Source organism: Triturus cristatus, chromosome 10, assembly GCF_964204655.1.
Source record: "Triturus cristatus chromosome 10, aTriCri1.1, whole genome shotgun sequence".
Classification (NCBI taxonomy): domain Eukaryota; kingdom Metazoa; phylum Chordata; class Amphibia; order Caudata; family Salamandridae; genus Triturus; species Triturus cristatus.
In genome coordinates, this window is record NC_140593.1 from 636,543,051 (window position 1) to 636,560,576 (window position 17,526).

Sequence of the window (17,526 nt, forward strand, 5' to 3'; positions counted from 1 at the left end):
GTGACCCCTCACCTTGCTGTCCCTTTACGCGGCACCATCCCTCTTACCGTCGGCCCTCTTTTACACTGCGGGCCTCCTCCCGACGCTTCCGGTGGGCTCACTCGTTCTAGGAGGACACTTCAATGCTGTTTACGCGCCCCATCTGGACTCAATGGGACCGATCTCCATTGCCCGAGCCGCTCGCGCGAAGCAGCTGTCGAACTGGGCTGAATCTCAAGGCCTGTGTGATGTCTGGAGGATTTGGCACCCACAGACCCGTCAATACACCCACACGTCGGCGGCACACCACTCGCACGCCCGGATCGATCTTATCTTCGTTCCGTCCACCGAATGCGTGGGGGTGCAGGACGCACGCATCCTCCTGAGAGGCCTCTCGGACCACTCGCCGGTGCTCCTTGCTCTTGGCCCACCTCCCCTTTCTGCCCGCCCGATGAGGCGTCTGAACGCTTGGTTCCTTCATGACAAAGCATTTCGGAAAGTGGTCGGTGGCGAGATCGCGGATTATTATTCTCACAATGCGGGCTCCGTCTCCTCCTCTGCCATCCTTTGGGAGGCCGGCAAGGTGACTATTAGGGGGGCTGCAAAGGGGCATGTGCAACTGCAGCGACGTGCACAAACCCAACAACTCGCGGCTTGCGAAGCTCAAGCTTTGGAGCTGGAGCGAAACCAGGGGGCGTTGGAAGACGCCACGCGGGCGTGCCGCCTGGCCTTTCTATGGGAAGAGATCCGCCTACACTCTCTGGAGGCGGCGAAGACTCTGTGGCGCTCCTCAGTGGCCCGGGTCTATGGATGGGGCGATAAGATGGTACACTCCTCCACCGGCTGGCCACCTACCCCCGGGCGGGCAGGATCATTCCTGCCATCAAAGATTCCGCAGGCGGGACCCACACGGTCTCGGTGGCAATGGCCCAAACTTTTGCTGACTATTATTCCCAGTTATACCGACCCCGGGCGTCCGAGATCTCCCTTGCGGAGTTGCTGGGGGTGAATGGGGCGGTGCTCGGGCGGCTGGGACAGGAGAGTTGTGAGACCCTCGACTCGCCCATTACGCTGCAGGAAATTGTGGAGGCGATTAGCCGCCTGGCGCCCGGGAAGACCCCGGGACCAGATGGGTTCCCACAGGAATACTATGCTCACTATCGTGAGACCCTGGCCCCGAGGCTTCGGGATCTGTTTGCAGAAGTGGTGGAGAGGGGCTCGTTCCTGCCTGAAACGGACACAGCTACCATAGTTGTCCTTCCCAAGACGCAGCCCCCGTCCCAGTCCTACTCCGACTACCGGCCGATATCCCTTATTAATACCGAACTCAAGATCTACGACACGATTCTCGCACAGCGGTTACGTCCGTCTCTTACCTCCCTGGTCCACCCGGACCAATGTGGATTTATGCCGGACCGGGGGACCAGACACTGCCTGCGGTGCTTGCACCTCGCCCTGGCACACTGAGGGCGCCTTTCCCCCTATCTGGCCCTTCTGCTGGTCGACTTTGAAAAAGCCTTCGATTCAGTGGGGTGGGTCTACTTGGGTGATATCTTGGAGCAAATGGGCTTCGGTCCCCGGTTCCGCGCTATGGTCGGTGTCCTGTATGCGAGCCCACGCGCCCGTGTGTTGGTCAATGGGGCTCTATCCCGCCCGTTTCCCATTGGTCGGGGGACGCGACAGGGCTGCCCGCTCTCGCCCCTCCTGTTCGCTCTGGCCATGGAGCCACTGGCTGTGCTGATCCGGTCGGATCCCATTATCAGCGAGTGGGATTGGCCAGGTATGATCCCTGACAAAATTGCCCTATACGCGGACGACGTCCTTCTCTATCTTTCTGATCCGGCGATCTTGGGGCCCCAGGTCCGCCAGATTCTCCGTCGGTTTGGCCACGCGTCGGGTCTTCATCTGAACCCCAAGAAATCTGTGCTGGTCCCGCTGCACCCATCGAGGGAGTGTTTCGACTGGCAATCTGACATTCCCCTCCGGCGGCTCTCATTTAAATACCTGGGGATCTGGGTCACCCTCCTTCCGGAACTCTGTTGGGCCCTCAACGTGGCCCCTGTGGTCAACAAGACCAGATCAGATATGATTAGATGGCAGTCGCTCCCGTTGAACCCGTTGGGGAGGGTCGCCCTCTATAAGATGATGATCCTCCCCAAGTTCCTATACATGTTACAAAACACTCCGTGCCCTTTCCCCCGCCCGTGGTTCCGGGAACTGGATAAGATGGCGACTAAATTTCTTTGGGGCGGCGGCAGGCCCCGGTTGGCCTTAGATCGCTGCTGGGTCCCCTCGTACGACGGAGGCCTGAGCAGGACCAATCTTTATCTGTATTATTTGGCCACCCAGCTGCTGGTGATTCACGACTGGTTCTCGACCGGGTGGGAGGATCCGGCCTACAGACTCGAGGTGCAACTTACCGGGTTCTCTTCAATCCAAAACATGCTCTATGGGGCGACGGTTTCCCGGTCGCTCCCAGATGTTGTGCGGGCCCCCTTTCTGGCATGGCGCGCCGCCTTGCGGCATTCCCGCTGGTCGGGAAAGAACACATTTCTCACACCGCTTTGGCACGGGACTTGGTTGCGGGAGGTGGCGGGGCTTGAAGGATTTCGACGGTGGGACCTTCTCGGGATCTCCAGCTTGGGTAATGTCTGGTGGGGGAGCCACATGTGTTCCTTCCAGGAGCTTCAGACCCGCTTCTCTTTACAACCTTCGCAATTTTATAAGTATCTTCAGCTGCGTCATGCGGTCCAGGCCCATGTCCCTCTGGACTCCAGATTGCCAGTCCATAGCCCGCCCGAGGCTCAGGTGATGTTGGGGTGTCTGGGGAAGGGGGGTATATCCCGCATCTATAAATCCCTGATCAACAATACCCCAGTAGATTGGAGCGGACTGAAACAACAATGGGAGTCCTGGGTGGGTCCCCTGGACGATGCTGACTGGAGGGACGCCCCTATGGCACCCAGATCACTTACCACTTCTGCTAGGCTGCGGCTCATCCAACTTTACTATCTCCACGTCGCTTACCTGACTCCTGGACGCCTCATGTGCTCGCTGTGGGGTAGCTCCGGCAGACTTCTTCCACATGTTATGGTCTTGTTCCCGCTTGGAGAGTTATTGGGCCACAATTGAAACTGAGTTAACTGAAGTCCTGGGATGGGAGGTCCCCCATGACCCTAGAAAGGCTCTGCTGGGCATAACGGATGGGCTAGATGGGTCCCGTAATGACAAGTACTTTCTAACCACTGCCCTAATGGTGGCCAAAAGGGATATCGCGGCCGTGTGGAAACAGCCGGACCCACCCAGGGGTGCTACCTGGAGAAGATGTGTGGACTGGTGTGCCGCTCAGGAGCGGTCATTGTATGCTGCTCCGGGCTGCCCCAAAAAATTCCGTAAAGTATGGGGGAAATGGCTTGGGGGCCGGTTTTAAGGGGTGGGGGGGCGGGGGGCAGGAGTGGAGGGGTTGGTCTTGCAATTGCTTGTCAATGCTTTCATGAATGGTTTCTTGATGCCAAGTTCAACCAATTGTTATGTCACCCTTGACTTTGCTTTCTATAAAGAATTAAAAAATTTGCTTATCAAAAAAAAACCAGCCTGTTCTGCAAGCCTCGGGTGTGGGAAATGGACCACTAAACCCCTCACAACAAGCTTGATTTGACCTTTGACCCAGGAGGCGTCAAGGTGAACTTGGGAGTGTGATGTGGTTTTTCTGGCTCCCCGAAGTCAGCAAGCGCGTTTCCAAGCTCCAGAGCCGCCAATGCAGCATTTGCCAGCGTTTTGAAATCCTGCCGCCAACCGTAACTTTGGCATCCTAGAAAACCTGACAGATGGCTTCTGATACGCGTAAAAACGGTCAGTTCTGCAGGCCTTGGGTGTGGTAAATGGATCACTAACTCCTCACACTAAGCATGATTTGACCTTTGTCCCCGGGAGGCCTCAAGGTGACTTTGAGAGTGTCATGTGATTTATCTGGCTCCCCCAAGTCAGCAAGCACGTTTCCAGCCTCCAGGGCGACTAATGCAGCATTTGCCAGCGTTTTGAAATCCTGCCGCCAACCGTGAGTCTGGCGCCCAAGAAAACCCGACAAATGGCATCTGACACATGGAAAAATGGTCAGTTCTGCAGGCCTCGGGTACAGGAAATAGACCACTAACCCTCACACCAAGCTTGATTTAACCTTTGACCCCGGGAGGCCTCAAGGTGACCTTGGGAGTGTCATGTGGTTTTTCAGGCTTCCCGAAATCAGCAAGCATATTTCCAGGCTCCAGGGTAGCCAATGCAGCATTTGCCAGCGTTTTGAAATCCTGCCGCCAACCGTGACTCTGGCGCCCCACAAAACCCGACAGATAGCTTCTGCCACACGTAAAAACGGTCAGTTCTGCAGGCCTCGGGTGTGAGAAATGGACCACTAACCCCTCACACCAAGCTTGATTTGACCTTTATCTCCGGGAGACCTCAAGTGAACTTTGGGAGTGTCATTTGGTTTTTCTGGCTCCCCAAAGTCAGCAAGCACGTTTCCAGGCTCCAGGCCCACCATTGCAGCATTTGCCATCGTTTTGAAATCCTGCCGCCAACCATGACTCTGGTGCCCAAGAAAACCGAACAGATGGCTTCTGACACGCGTAAAAACTGTCAGTTCTGCAGGCCTCGGGTACGGGAAATGGATCAGTAATACCCTCACAACAAGCTTGATTTCACCTTTTACCCCGGAGACATCAAGGTGACCTTGGGCGTGTCATGTGGTTGTTCTACCACCCCGAAGTAAGCAAGCACGTTTCCAGGCTCCAGGGCCACCAATGCAGCATTTGCCAGCGTTTTTAAATCCTGCCACCAACCGTGACTCTGCTGCCCCAGAAAACCCAACAGATGGATTCTGCCACGCGTCAAAACGGTCAGTTCTGCAGGCTTCGGTGTGGGAAATGGACCACTAACCCCTCACACTAAGCTTGAATTGAACTTTGACCCCGAGAGGCGTCAAGGTGACCTTGGGAGTGTCATGTGGTTTTTCTGCCTCCCCAAAGTCAGCAAGCACGTTTTCAGGCTCCAGGGCCACCAATGCAGCATTTGCCAGCGTTTGGAAATTCTGCCACCAACCGGGACTCTGGCGCCCCAGAAAACCCGACAGATGGCTTCTGACACGCGTAAAAACGGTCAGTTCTGCAGGGCTTGGGTGCGGGAAATGGACCACTAACCCCTCACATCAAGCTTGATTTGACCTTTGTCCCCAGGAGGCCTCAAGGTGACTTTGGGAGTGTCATGTGGTTTTTCTGGCTCCCCAAAGTCAGCAAGCACGTTTTCAGGCTCCAGAGCCGCCAATGCAGCATTTGCCAGCGTTTTGAAATCCTGCCGCCAACCGTGACTTTGGCATCCCAGAAAACCTGACAGATGGCTTCTGATACGCATAAAAATGGTCAGTTCTGCAGGCCTTGGGTGTGGTAAATGGATCACTAACTCCTCAAACTAAGCATGATTTGACCTTTGTCACCGGGGGGCCTCAAGGTGACTTTGAGAGTGTCATGTGATTTATCTGGCTCCCCAAAGTCAGCAAGCACGTTTCCAGCCTCCAGGGCCACTAATGCAGCATTTGCCAGCGTTTTGAAATCCTGCTGCCAATAATGACTCTGGTGCCCCAGAAAACCTGACAGATGGCTTCTGACATGCGTAAAAACGGTCAGTTCTGCAGGCCTCGGGTACGGGAAATGGACCACTAACCCCTCACACCAAGCTTGATTTGACCTTTATCTCCGGGAGCCCTCAAGTGAACTTTGGGAGTGTCATGTGGTTTTTCTGGCTCCCCGAAGTCAGCAAGCACGTTTCCAGGCTCCAGGTCCACCAATGCAGCATTTGCCAGCGTTTTGAAATCCTGCCGCCAAGCGTGACTCTGGCACCCATGAAAACCCGACAGCTGGTTTCTGACACGTGTAAAAACGACCAGTTCTGCAGGCCTCGGGTGCGGGAAATGGACCACTAACCCTTCACATCAAGCTTGATTTGACGTTTGTCCCCAGGAGGCCTCAAGGTGACTTTGGGAGTTTCATGTGGTTTTTCTGGCACCCCGAAGCCAGCAAGCACGTTTCCAGGTTCCAGAGCCGCCAATGCAGCATTTGCCAGCGTTTTGAAATCCTGCCGCCAAGCGTGACTCTGGCACCCATGAAAACCCGACAGATGGCTTCTGACACGCGTAAAACAGGCCAGTTCTGCAAGCCTCGGGTGCGGGAAATGGACCACTAACCCCCTTACAACAAGCTTGATTTGACCTTTGACCCAGGAGGCATCAAGGTGACCTTGGGAGTGTGATGTGGTTTTTCTGGCTCCCCGAAGTCAGCAGGCACGTTTCCAGACTCCAGGTCCACCAATGCAGCATTTGCCAGCGTTTTTAAATCCTGCCGCCAAGCGTGACTCTGGCACCCATGAAAACCCGACAGCTGGTTTCTGACACGTGTTAAAACGACCAGTTCTGCAGGCCTCGGGTGCGGGAAATGGACCACTAACCCTTCACATCAAGCTTGATTTGACGTTTGTCCCCAGGAGGCCTCAAGGTGACTTTGGGAGTTTCATGTGGTTTTTCTGGCACCCCGAAGCCAGCAAGCACGTTTCCAGGTTCCAGAGCCGCCAATGCAGCATTTGCCAGCGTTTTGAAATCCTGCCGCCAAGCGTGACTCTGGCACCCATGAAAACCCGACAGATGGCTTCTGACACGCGTAAAACAGGCCAGTTCTGCAAGCCTCGGGTGTGGGAAATGGACCACTAACCCCCTTACAACAAGCTTGATTTGACCTTTGACCCAGGAGGCATCAAGGTGACCTTGGGAGTGTGATGTGGTTTTTCTGGCTCCCCGAAGTCAGCAAGCACGTTTCCAGACTCCAGGGCCACTAATGCAGCATTTGCCAGCGTTTTGAAATCCTGCCACCAATAATGACTCTGGAGCCCCAGAAAACCTGACAAATGGCTTCTGACATGCCTAAAAACGGTCAGTTCTGCAGGCCTCGGGTACAGGAAATGGACCACTAACCCCCTCACAACAAGCTTGATTTCACCTTTGACCCCGGAGGCATCAAGGTGACCTGGGGAGTGTCATGTGGTTTTTCTGCCACCCCGAAGTCAGCAAGCATGTTTCCAGGCTCCAGGGCCACCAATGCAGCATTTGCCAGCGTTTTTAAATCCTGCCGCCAACCGTGACTCTGGCGCCCCACAAAACCCGACAGATAGCTTCTGCCACACGTAAAAACGGTCAGTTCTGCAGGCCTCGGTTGTGAGAAATGGACCACTAACCCCTCACAACAAGCTTGATTTCACCTTTGACCCCGGAGGCATCAAGGTGACCTGGGGAGTGTCATTTGGTTTTTCTGGCTCCCCGAAGTCAGCAAGCACGTTTCCAGGTTCCAGGGCCACCAATGCAGCATTTGCCAGCGTTTTGAAATCCTGCCGCCAACCGTGACTCTGGCGCCCCACAAAACCCGACAGATGGCTTCTGACACGCATAAAAACTGTCAGTTCTGCAGGCCTCGGGTGCGGGAAATGGACCACTAACCCCTCACAACAAGCTTTATTTGGCCTTCGACCCCTGGAGGCATCAAGGTGACCTTGGGAGTGTCATGTGGTTTTTCTGGCTCCCTGAAGTCAGCAAGCACATTTCCAGGCCCCAGGGCTGCCAATGCAGCATTTGCCAGCAATCTGAAATCCTGCCGCCAACAGTAATTCTGGAGCCCCAGAAAACTGAACAGATGGCTTCTGACACGCGTAAAAACGGTCAGTTCTGCAGGCCTCAGGTGCGGGAAATGGACCACTAACCCCTCACACCAAGCTTGATTTGACCTTTATCTCCGGGAGGCCTCAAGTGAACTTTGGGAGTGTCATGTGGTTTTTCTGGCTCCCCGAAGTCAGCAAGCACGTTTCCAGGTTCCAGGGCCACCAATGCAGCATTTGCCAGCGTTTTGAAATCCTGCCGCCAACCGTGACTCTGGCGCCCAAGAAAACTCGACAGATGGCTTCTGACACACGGTAAAACGGTCAGTTCTGCAGGCCTCGGGTACACGAAATGGACCACTAACCCTCACAGCAAGCCTGATTTAACCTTTGACACCGGGAGGCCTCAAGGTGACCTTGGGAGTGTCATGTGGTTTTTCTGGCTTCCCGAAGTCAGCAAGCATATTTCCAGGCTCCAGGGTAGCCAATGCAGCATTTGCCAGCGTTTTGAAATCCTGCTGCCAACCGTGACTCTGAACGCCCCAGAAAACCCAACAGATGGCTTCTGACAAGCATAAAAACAGTCAGTTCTGCAGGCCTCGGGTGCAAAAAATGGACCTCTACACCCTCACTCCAAGCTTCATTTGACCTTTGAAGCCGAGAGTCATCAAGGTGACCTTGGGAGTGTCATGTGGTTTTTCGGGCTCCCCGAACTCAGCAAGCATGTTTCCAGGCTCCAGGGCCGCCAATGCAGTACCTGCCAGCAATTTGAAATCCTGTCGCCAACCGTGATTCTGGCGCCCCAGAAAATCGAACAGATGGCTTCTGACACGCGTAAAAATGGTCAGTTCTGCAGGCCTCGGGTGTGGAAAATGGACCACTACCCCCTCACACCAAGCTTGATTTGACCTTTGACCCCGGGAGTTATCAAGGTGAGCTTGGGAGTGCCATGTGGCTTCTCTGGCTCCCCAATGTCAACAAGCACTTTTTCAGGTTCTAGGGCTGCCAATGCAGCATTTGCCAGCATTCTGAAATCCTGCCGGCAACCGTAACCCTGGCACCCCAGGAAACCCGACAGATGGCATCTGACACACATAAAAATGGTCAGTTCTGCAGGCCTCGGGTGTGGGAAATGGACCACTAACCCCTCACACCAAGCTTGAATTGACCTTTGATCCCGGGAGGCGTCAAGGTGACCTTGGGAGTTCCATATGGTTTTTCTGGCTCCCCGAAGTCAGCAAGCATGTTTCTAGGCTCAAGGGACGCCAATGCAGCATTTGCCAGCGTTTTGAAATCCTGCCGCCAACAGTGAATCTGGTGCCCCAGAAAACCCGACAGATGGCTTCTGACACGCGTAAAAACAGTCAGTTCTGCAGGCCTCGTGTGCGGGAAATGGACCACTAACCCCTCACATCAAGCTTGATTTGACCTTTGTCCCCAGGAGGCCTCAAGGTGACTTTGGGAGTTCCATATGGCTTTTCTGGCTCCCCAAAGTCAACAAGCATGTTTCTAGGCTCAAGGGACGAAAATGCAGCATTTGCCAGCGTTTTGGAACACTGACGCCAAGCGTGACTCTGGCACCCATGAAAACCCGACAGATGGCTTCTGACACGCGTAAAAACAGCCAGTTCTGGGAGCGCTAGGTGGCGCCTGACCGGCATGGCCGCCTTTCACTGAGGCTCCCGGCGCCGGACCTCACGAGTCCTTCTGGTTCCGATCTGGACTGCCCTGGCCGGCCCGATCTGGGCGCTACGACGTGCGGAGCAGTCCCGGGACCGGACCTGGAGGGCCGTTGTTCCCGCAGGCCTGTGCAGCAGCCCCGGAACCAGACCAGCGGCGGACGGCAGCGGACGTGGAGCTGCGGCGCGGGCGGGCCCCAACCTGAGCCCGCGGCGCCCACGAGGGGTGCAGGCCCGATCCTGCCGGCGGCAGGGAGAAGACGGGCACACGGCCGCCGCGGGCCCCGACACGGGCGGAGAAGCAGGGCTCCGGTCTGGTGGTAGCCCGTGGGGGCCCAGGAAGCGTGAGGCTGACCCCCGGAGGCGGGATGATGCGGTGGAGCAGGCGGTGAGTGTGGCTGTGGGGGAGACATCGCCAGAGCCTGTCGGAGCTGCTGTGGGGGCCGGGTGCGGTGGGGAGACCCCCCCATCGGGCCGGGTGTCCTCCTGTCTGCGGTGCTGGCGCTGGATCCGTCTTGCTGAGGCTACCTGGGTGATCCGGGCGGCGTGGGGTCCCCTTCTGGGTTCGGTCCGCGGACCGCCGGTCAGTGGGGTGTGTGGCCTCCCCCCCCCTCCCCCCCACTGCTCCGAGATTGGCCTTGCTTGGGGTCGAATCGGGCCGTGCGGACGACTTTATGGAGTGCTGGTTCAGATCCTGGATGCCGGTGGACAGCCTGTCTGCCTCGTTCGTAGTGGAGAGGGCCCACCGCTCCCTGGCCCCCAGGAGCCCCCCCCCCGGCCCTTCATCCTCAAGATCCTTAATTTCCGAGACAGAGATGCCATTCTTCGCGAGGCCCGGCGCACGGACACCCTCAAATACCAAAATCATACGATCATGGTCTTCCCGGACTACACTCGAGAAGTCCATGAACTGCGACGATCCTATACGGAGGTGAAACAGAAGATGCGCTCCCTGGGCCTTCAATACCAGCTTCAGTTCCCGGCCCGCCTTCGGGTCATCTTCCAACACAAGACACTATTTTTCGACACGCCACGAGCGGCCTGGTCCTGGTTAACGGAAGAGCACTCCCCGCACTGTTCTGGACGCGGATCACCTGTGGGCGGGGGGGGGGAGGGGGATGCCCCGATCATCGAGGCCCCGCCGGCGCCGCCGCACGCTGCCCCGGGAGCGCACATCGGGAGAGGCGGTCATCACACGCTCCAGGGGGCAGCCGCGCCGGGGGTCGAGGGCCTCTTCTGCCTCCTCGGCTGCGCCCGCCAGTCCCGCGGATGTCGAGCGGCGGGCCGGGTCACCCCGGCTGCTGGATTTCGCGGCCCGGCCTGCCGTGCCTATGGACACCTCGGACCATTCTCGCAGCCCTACCATTTGACATTCTTCTGCTGTCTGTGTTTGGTTGGGGGGAGAGGGGGAGGTATCCCCGCCAGGTTGCCGGCACTCAGGACTGGGCTGGTGTGCTCCGCTGTGTTTGTTGCTCTCGGCAGGTGAATCAGGCTTGTTTTCTGCTGTATCAGGGGTCCACTAGTGCTCAAGCCCGAGCTTTTTAGCTTGGTGGTTGTTCCATTTCGTTAGGGCGACAGATGCTTCTGTTTTCGAAGTATAGGGTGGGGGATTGGGGTTGGTTTGGGGCTGTTTTTTCCTCCTAGGGAGGGTTTTGTTGGTGGGGGGTGACTCCCCCTTTGTTGTTGTTCCAAGGCATCATGTGACCTTTGACCTGCTCTCCTGCCCGATGTCCTGCTGTCCCTCCTCTCCGGGAGCTCGCGCAGCCGCGCCTCCATTGACCCCTTCTCCGGTCCACGACTATGGTTGATCCGCCCGTTCCTAAGGCCGCCCTGCGCGTATTGTCCTGGAATGTCAATGGTCTGTTAGATCGCTTTAAACGCATGGCGGTCTTTAAATATGCACAACGTGCGGAGATTGATGCGCTCCTTCTCCAGGAGACCCATCTCCTAGGCAATAAATGTCCCTTCCTCACCCTTCTACGGCTATGGCAGGGTGTGGCACTCCGGTTTTGTGAGGGGATCCCGGGGGGTGGCTATCTTGCTCCGCAGGTCCTTTCCCTTCGTCCTGGCCCAGGTGCACTTGGACCCCCAGGGCATGGTGGTGGCGGTTTGTGGTACTCTTGAGGGGTGACCCCTCACCTTGCTGTCCCTTTACGCGGCACCATCCCTCTTACCGTCGGCCCTCTCTTACACTGCGGGCCTCCTCCCGACACTTCCGGCGGGCTCACTCGTTCTAGGAGGACACTTCAATGCTGTTTACGCGCCCCATCTGGACTCGATGGGACCGATCTCCATTGCCCGAGCCGCTCGCGTGAAGCAGCTGTCGAACTGGGCTGAATCTCAAGGCCTGTGTGATGTCTGGAGGATTTGGCACCCACAGACCCGTCAATACACCCACACGTCGGCGGCACACCACTCCCACGCCCGGATCAATCTTATCTTTGTTCCGTCCACCAAATGCGCGGGGGTGCAGGACGCACGCATCCTCCCGAGAGGCCTCTCGGACCACTCGCCGGTGCTCCTTGCTCTTGGCCCACCTCCCCTTTCTGCCCGCCCGATGTGGCGTCTGAACGCTTGGTTCCTTCATGACAAAGCATTTCGGAAAGTGGTCAGTGGCGAGAACGCGGATTATTATTCTGACAATGCGGGCTCCGTCTCCTCCTCTGCCATCCTTTGGGAGGCCGGCAAGGCGACTGTTAGGGGGGCTGCAAAGGGGCATGTGCAACAGCAGCGACGTGCACAAACCCAACAACTCGCGGCTTGCGAAGCTCAAGCTTTGGAGCTCGAGCGAAACCAGGGGGCGTTGGAAGACGCCACGCGGGCGCGCGGCCTGGCCTTTCTACGGGAAGAGATCCGCCTACACCCTCTGGAGGCGGCGAAGACTCTGTGGCGCTTCTCGATGGCCCGGGTCTATGGATGGGGCGATAAGAATGGTACACTCCTCCACCAGTTGGCCACCTGCCCCCGGGCGGGCAGGATCATTCCTGCCATCAAAGATTCTGCTGGCGGGACCCACACGGTCTCGGTGGGAATGGCCCAAACTTTTGCTGACTATTATTCCCAGTTATACCGACCCCGGGTGTCCGAGATCTCCCTTGCGGAGTTGCTGGGGGCGAATGGGGCGGTGCTCGGGCGGCTGGGACAGGAGAGTTGTGAGACCCTCGACTCGCCCATTACGCTGCAGGAAATTGAGGAGGCGATTAGCCGCCTGGCGCCCGGGAAGACCCCGGGACCAGATGGGTTCCCACAGGAATACTATGCTCACTATCGTGAGTCCCTGGCCCCGAGGCTTCGGGATCTGTTTGCAGAAGTGGTGGAGAGGGGCTCGTTCCTGCCTGAAACGGACACAGCTACCATAGTTGTCCTTCCCAAGACGCAGCCCCCCTCCCAGTCCTGCTCCGACTACCGGCCGATATCCCTTATTAATACCGAACTCAAGATCTACGCCACGATTCTCGCGCAGCGGTTACGCCCGTCTCTTACCTCCCTGGTCCACCCGGACCAATGTGGATTTATGCCGGACCGGGGGACCAGACACTGCCTGCGGCGCTTGCACCTCGCCCTGGCACACCGAGGGCGCCTTTCCCCCTATCTGGCCCTTCTGTTGGTCGACTTTGAAAAAGCCTTCGATTCAGAGGGGTGGGCCTACTTGGGTGATATCTTGGAGCGAATGGGCTTCGGTCCCCGGTTCCGCGCTATGGTCGGTGTCCTGTATGCGAGCCCACGTGCCCGTGTGTTGGTCAATGGGGCTCTATCCCGCCCGTTTCCCATTGGTCGGGGGACGCGACAGGGCTGCCCGCTCTCGCCCCTCCTGTTCGCTCTGGCCATGGAGCCACTGGCTGTGCTGATCCGGTCGGATCCCATTATCCGCGGGTGGGAGTGGCCAGGTATGATCCCTGACAAAATTGCCCTATACGCGGACGACGTCCTTCTCTATCTTTCTGATCCGGCGATCTCGGGGCTCCATGTCCGCCGGATTCTCCGTTGGTTTGGCCACGCGTCGGGTCTTCATCTGAACCCCAAGAAATCCGTGCTGGTCCCGCTGCACCCATCGAGGGAGTGTTTCGACTGGCAATCTGACATTCCCCTCCGGCGGCTCTCATTTAAATACCTGGGGATCTGGGTCACCCTCCTTCGGAACTCTGTTGGGCCCTCAACGTGGCCCCTGTGGTCAACAAGACCAGATCAGATATGATTAGATGGCAGTCGCTCCCGTTGAACCCGTTGGGGAGGGCCGCCCTCTATAAGATGATGATCCTCCCCAAGTTCCTATACATGTTACAAAACACTCCGTGCCCTTTCACCCGCCCGTGGTTCCGGGAACTGGATAAGATGGCGACTAAATTTCTTTGGGGCGGCGGCAGGCCCCGGTTGGCCTTAGATCGCTGCCAGGTCCCCTCGTACGACGGAGGCCTGAGCATGACTAATCTTTATCTGTATTATTTGGCCACCCAGCTGCTGTTGATTCACGACTGGTTCTCGACCGGGTGGGAGGATCCGGCATACAGACTCGAGGTGCAACTTACTGGGTTCTCTTCTATCCAAAACATGCTCTATGGGGCGACAGTTTCCCGGTCGCTCCCAGATGTTGTGCGGGCCCCCTTTCTGGCATGGCGCGCCGCCTTGCGGCATTCCCGCTGGTCGGGAAAGAACACATTGCTCACACCGCTTTGGCACGGGACTTGGTTGCGGGAGGTGGCGGGGCTTGAAGGATTTCAACAGTGGGACCTTCTCGGGATCTCCAGCTTGGGTGATGTCTGGCGGGGGAGCCGCATGTGTTCCTTCCTGGAGCTTCAGACCAGCTTCTCTTTACAACCTTCGCAATTTCATAAGTATCTTCAGCTGCGTCATGCGGTCCAGGCCCATGTCCCTCTGGACTCCAGATTGCCAGCCCATAGCCCGCCCGAGGCTCAGGTGATGTTGGGGTGTCTGGGGAAGGGGGGTATATCCCGCATCTATAAATCCCTGATAAACAATACCCCGGTAGATTGGAGCGGACTGAAACAACGATGGGAGTCCTGGGTGGGTCCCCTGGACGATGCTGACTGGAGGGACGCCCTTATGGCACCCAAATCACTTACCACTTCCGCTAGGCTGTGGCTCATCCAACTTTACTACCTCCACGTCGCTTACCTGACTTCGGACCGATTATATCGTGCTGGCCTCCGCCTCGACGCCTCATGTGCTCGCTGTGGGGTAGCTCCGGCAGACTTCTTCCACATGTTATGGTCTTGTTCCCGCTTGGAGAGTTATTGGGCCACGATTGAAACTGAGTTAACTGAAGTCCTGGGATGGGAGGTCCCCCATGACCCTAGAATGGCTCTGCTGGGCATAACGGATGGGCTAGACGGGTCCCGTAATGACAAGTACTTTCTAACCACTGCCCTAATGGTGGCCAAAAGGGATATCGCGGCCGTGTGGAAACAGCCGGACCCGCCCAGGGGTGCTACCTGGAGAAGAGGTGTGGACTGGTGTGCCGCTCAGGAGCGGTCATTGTATGCTGCTCGGGGCTGCCCCAAAAAATTCCGTAAAGTATGGGGGAAATGGCTTGGGGGCCTATTTTAAGGGGTGGGGGCGCGGGGGGCAGGGGTGGAGGGGTTGGTCTTGCAATTGCTTGTCAATGCTTTCATGAATGGTTAGTTGATGCCAAGTTCAACCAATTGTTATGTCACCCTTGACTTTGCTTTCTATAAAGAATTAAAAAATGTGCTTATCAAAAAAAAAACCAGCCAGTTCTGCAAGCCTCGGGTGTGGGAAATGGACCACTAAACCCCTCACAACAAGCTTGATTTGACCTTTGACCCAGGAGGCGTCAAGGTGACCTTGGGAGTGTGATGTGGTTTTTCTGGCTCCCCGAAGTCAGCAAGCACGTTTCTAGGCTCAAGGGCCACCAATGCAGCATTTGCCAGCGTTTTGAAACCCTGCCGCCAACCGTGACTATGGGAGTGTGATGTGGTTTTTCTGGCTCCCCGAAGTCAGCAAGCACGTTTCCAGGCTCCAGGGCCGCCCCATGCAACATTTGCCAGCGTTTTGAAACCCTGCTGCCAACCGTGACTCTGGCACCCATGAAAACCCGACAGATGGCTTCTGACACGCGTAAAAACTGTCAGTTCTGCAGGCCTCGGGTGTGGGAAATGGACCACTAACCCCTCACACTAAGCTTGAATTGAACTTTAACCCCGAGAGGCGTCAAGGTGACCTTGGGAGTGTCATGTGGTTTTTCTGCCTCCACAAAGTCAGCAAGCACGTTTCCAGGCTCCAGGGCCACCGATGCAGCATTTGCCAGCGTTTTGAAATCCTGCCGCCAACCGTGACTTTGACATCCCAGAAAACCTGACAGATGGCTTCTGATACGAGTAAAAACGGTCAGTTCTGCAGGCCTTGGGTGTGGTAAATGGATCACTAACTCCTCACACTAAGCATGATTTGACCTTTGTCCCCGGGAGGCCTCCAGGTGAATTTGAGAGTGTCATGTGATTTTTCTGGCTCCCCAAAGTCAGCAAGCACGTTTCCAGCCTCCAGGGCCACTAATGCAGCATTTGCCAGCGTTTTGAAATCCTGCCGCCAACCGTGAGTCTGGCGCCCAAGAAAACCCGACAAATGGCATCTGACACGTGGAAAAATGGTCAGTTCTGCAGGCCTCGGGTACAGGAAATGGACCACTAACCCTCACACCAAGCTTGATTTAACCTTTGACCCCGGGAGGCCTCAAGGTGACCTTGGGAGTGTCATGTGGTTTTTCTGGCTTCCCGAACTCAGCAAGCATATTTCCAGGCTCCAGGGTAGCCAATGCATCATTTGCCAGCGTTTTGAAATCCTGCCGCCAACCGTGAGTCTGGCGCCCCACAAAACCCGACAGATAGCTTCTGCCACACGTAAAAACGGTCAGTTCTGCAGGCCTCGGGTGTGAGAAATGGACCACTAACCCCTCACACCAAGCTTGATTTGACCTTTATCTCCGGGAAGCCTCAAGTGAACTTTCGGAGTGTCATTTGGTTTTTCTGGCTCCCCAAAGTCAGCAAGCACGTTTCCAGGCTCCAGGCCCACCAATGTAGCATTTGCCATCGTTTTGAAATCCTGCCGCCAACCGTGACTCTGGTGCCCAAGAAAACCGAACAGATGGCTTCTGACACGCGTAAAAACTGTCAGTTCTGCAGGCCTCGGGTACGGGAAATGGATGAGTAATACCCTCACAACAAGCTTGATTTCACCTTTTACCCCGGAGGCATCAAGGTGACCTTGGGCGTGTCATGTGGTTGTTCTGGCACCCCGAAGTAAGCAAGCACGTTTCCAGGCTCCAGGGCCACCAATGCAGCATTTGCCAGCGTTTTAAAATCCTGCCACCAACCGTGACTCTGGCGCCCCAGAAAACCCGACAGATGGCTTCTGACATGCGTAAAAACGGTCAGTTCTGCAGGGCTCGGGTGCGGGAAATGGACCACTAACCCCTCACATCAAGCTTGATTTGACCTTTGTCCCCAGGAGGCCTCAAGGTGACTTTGGGAGTGTCATGTGGTTTTTCTGGCTCCCCAAAGTCAGCAAGCATGTTTCCAGGCTCCAGGGCCACCCCATGCAGCATTTGCCAGCGTTTTGGAACCCTGCCGCCAAGCGTGACTCTGGCACCCATGAAAATCCGACAGATGGCTTCTGACACGCGTAAAAACAGCAAGTTCTGCAAGCCTCGGGTGCGGGAAATGGACCACTAACCCCCTTACAATAAGCTTGATTTGACCTTTGACCCAGGAGGCATCAAGGTGACCTTGGGAGTGTGATGTGGTTTTTCTGGCTCCCCGAAGTCAGCAAGCACGTTTCCAGGCTCCAGAGCCGCCAATGCAGCATTTGCCAGCGTTTTGAAATCCTGCCGCCAACCGTGACTTTGGCATCCCAGAAAACCTGACAGATGGCTTCTGATACGCATAAAAACGGTCAGTTCTGCAGGCCTTGGGTGTGGTAAATGGATCACTAACTCCTCAAACTAAGCATGATTTGACCTTTGTCCCCGGGAGGCCTCAAGGTGACTTTGAGAGTGTCATGTGATTTTTCTGGCTCCCCAAAGTCAGCAAGCACGTTTCCAGCCTCCAGGGCCACTAATGCAGCATTTGCCAGCGTTTTGAAATCCTGCCGCCAATAATGACTTTGGCGCCCCAGAAAACCTGTATAACACACAAACTGGATAAGGGGG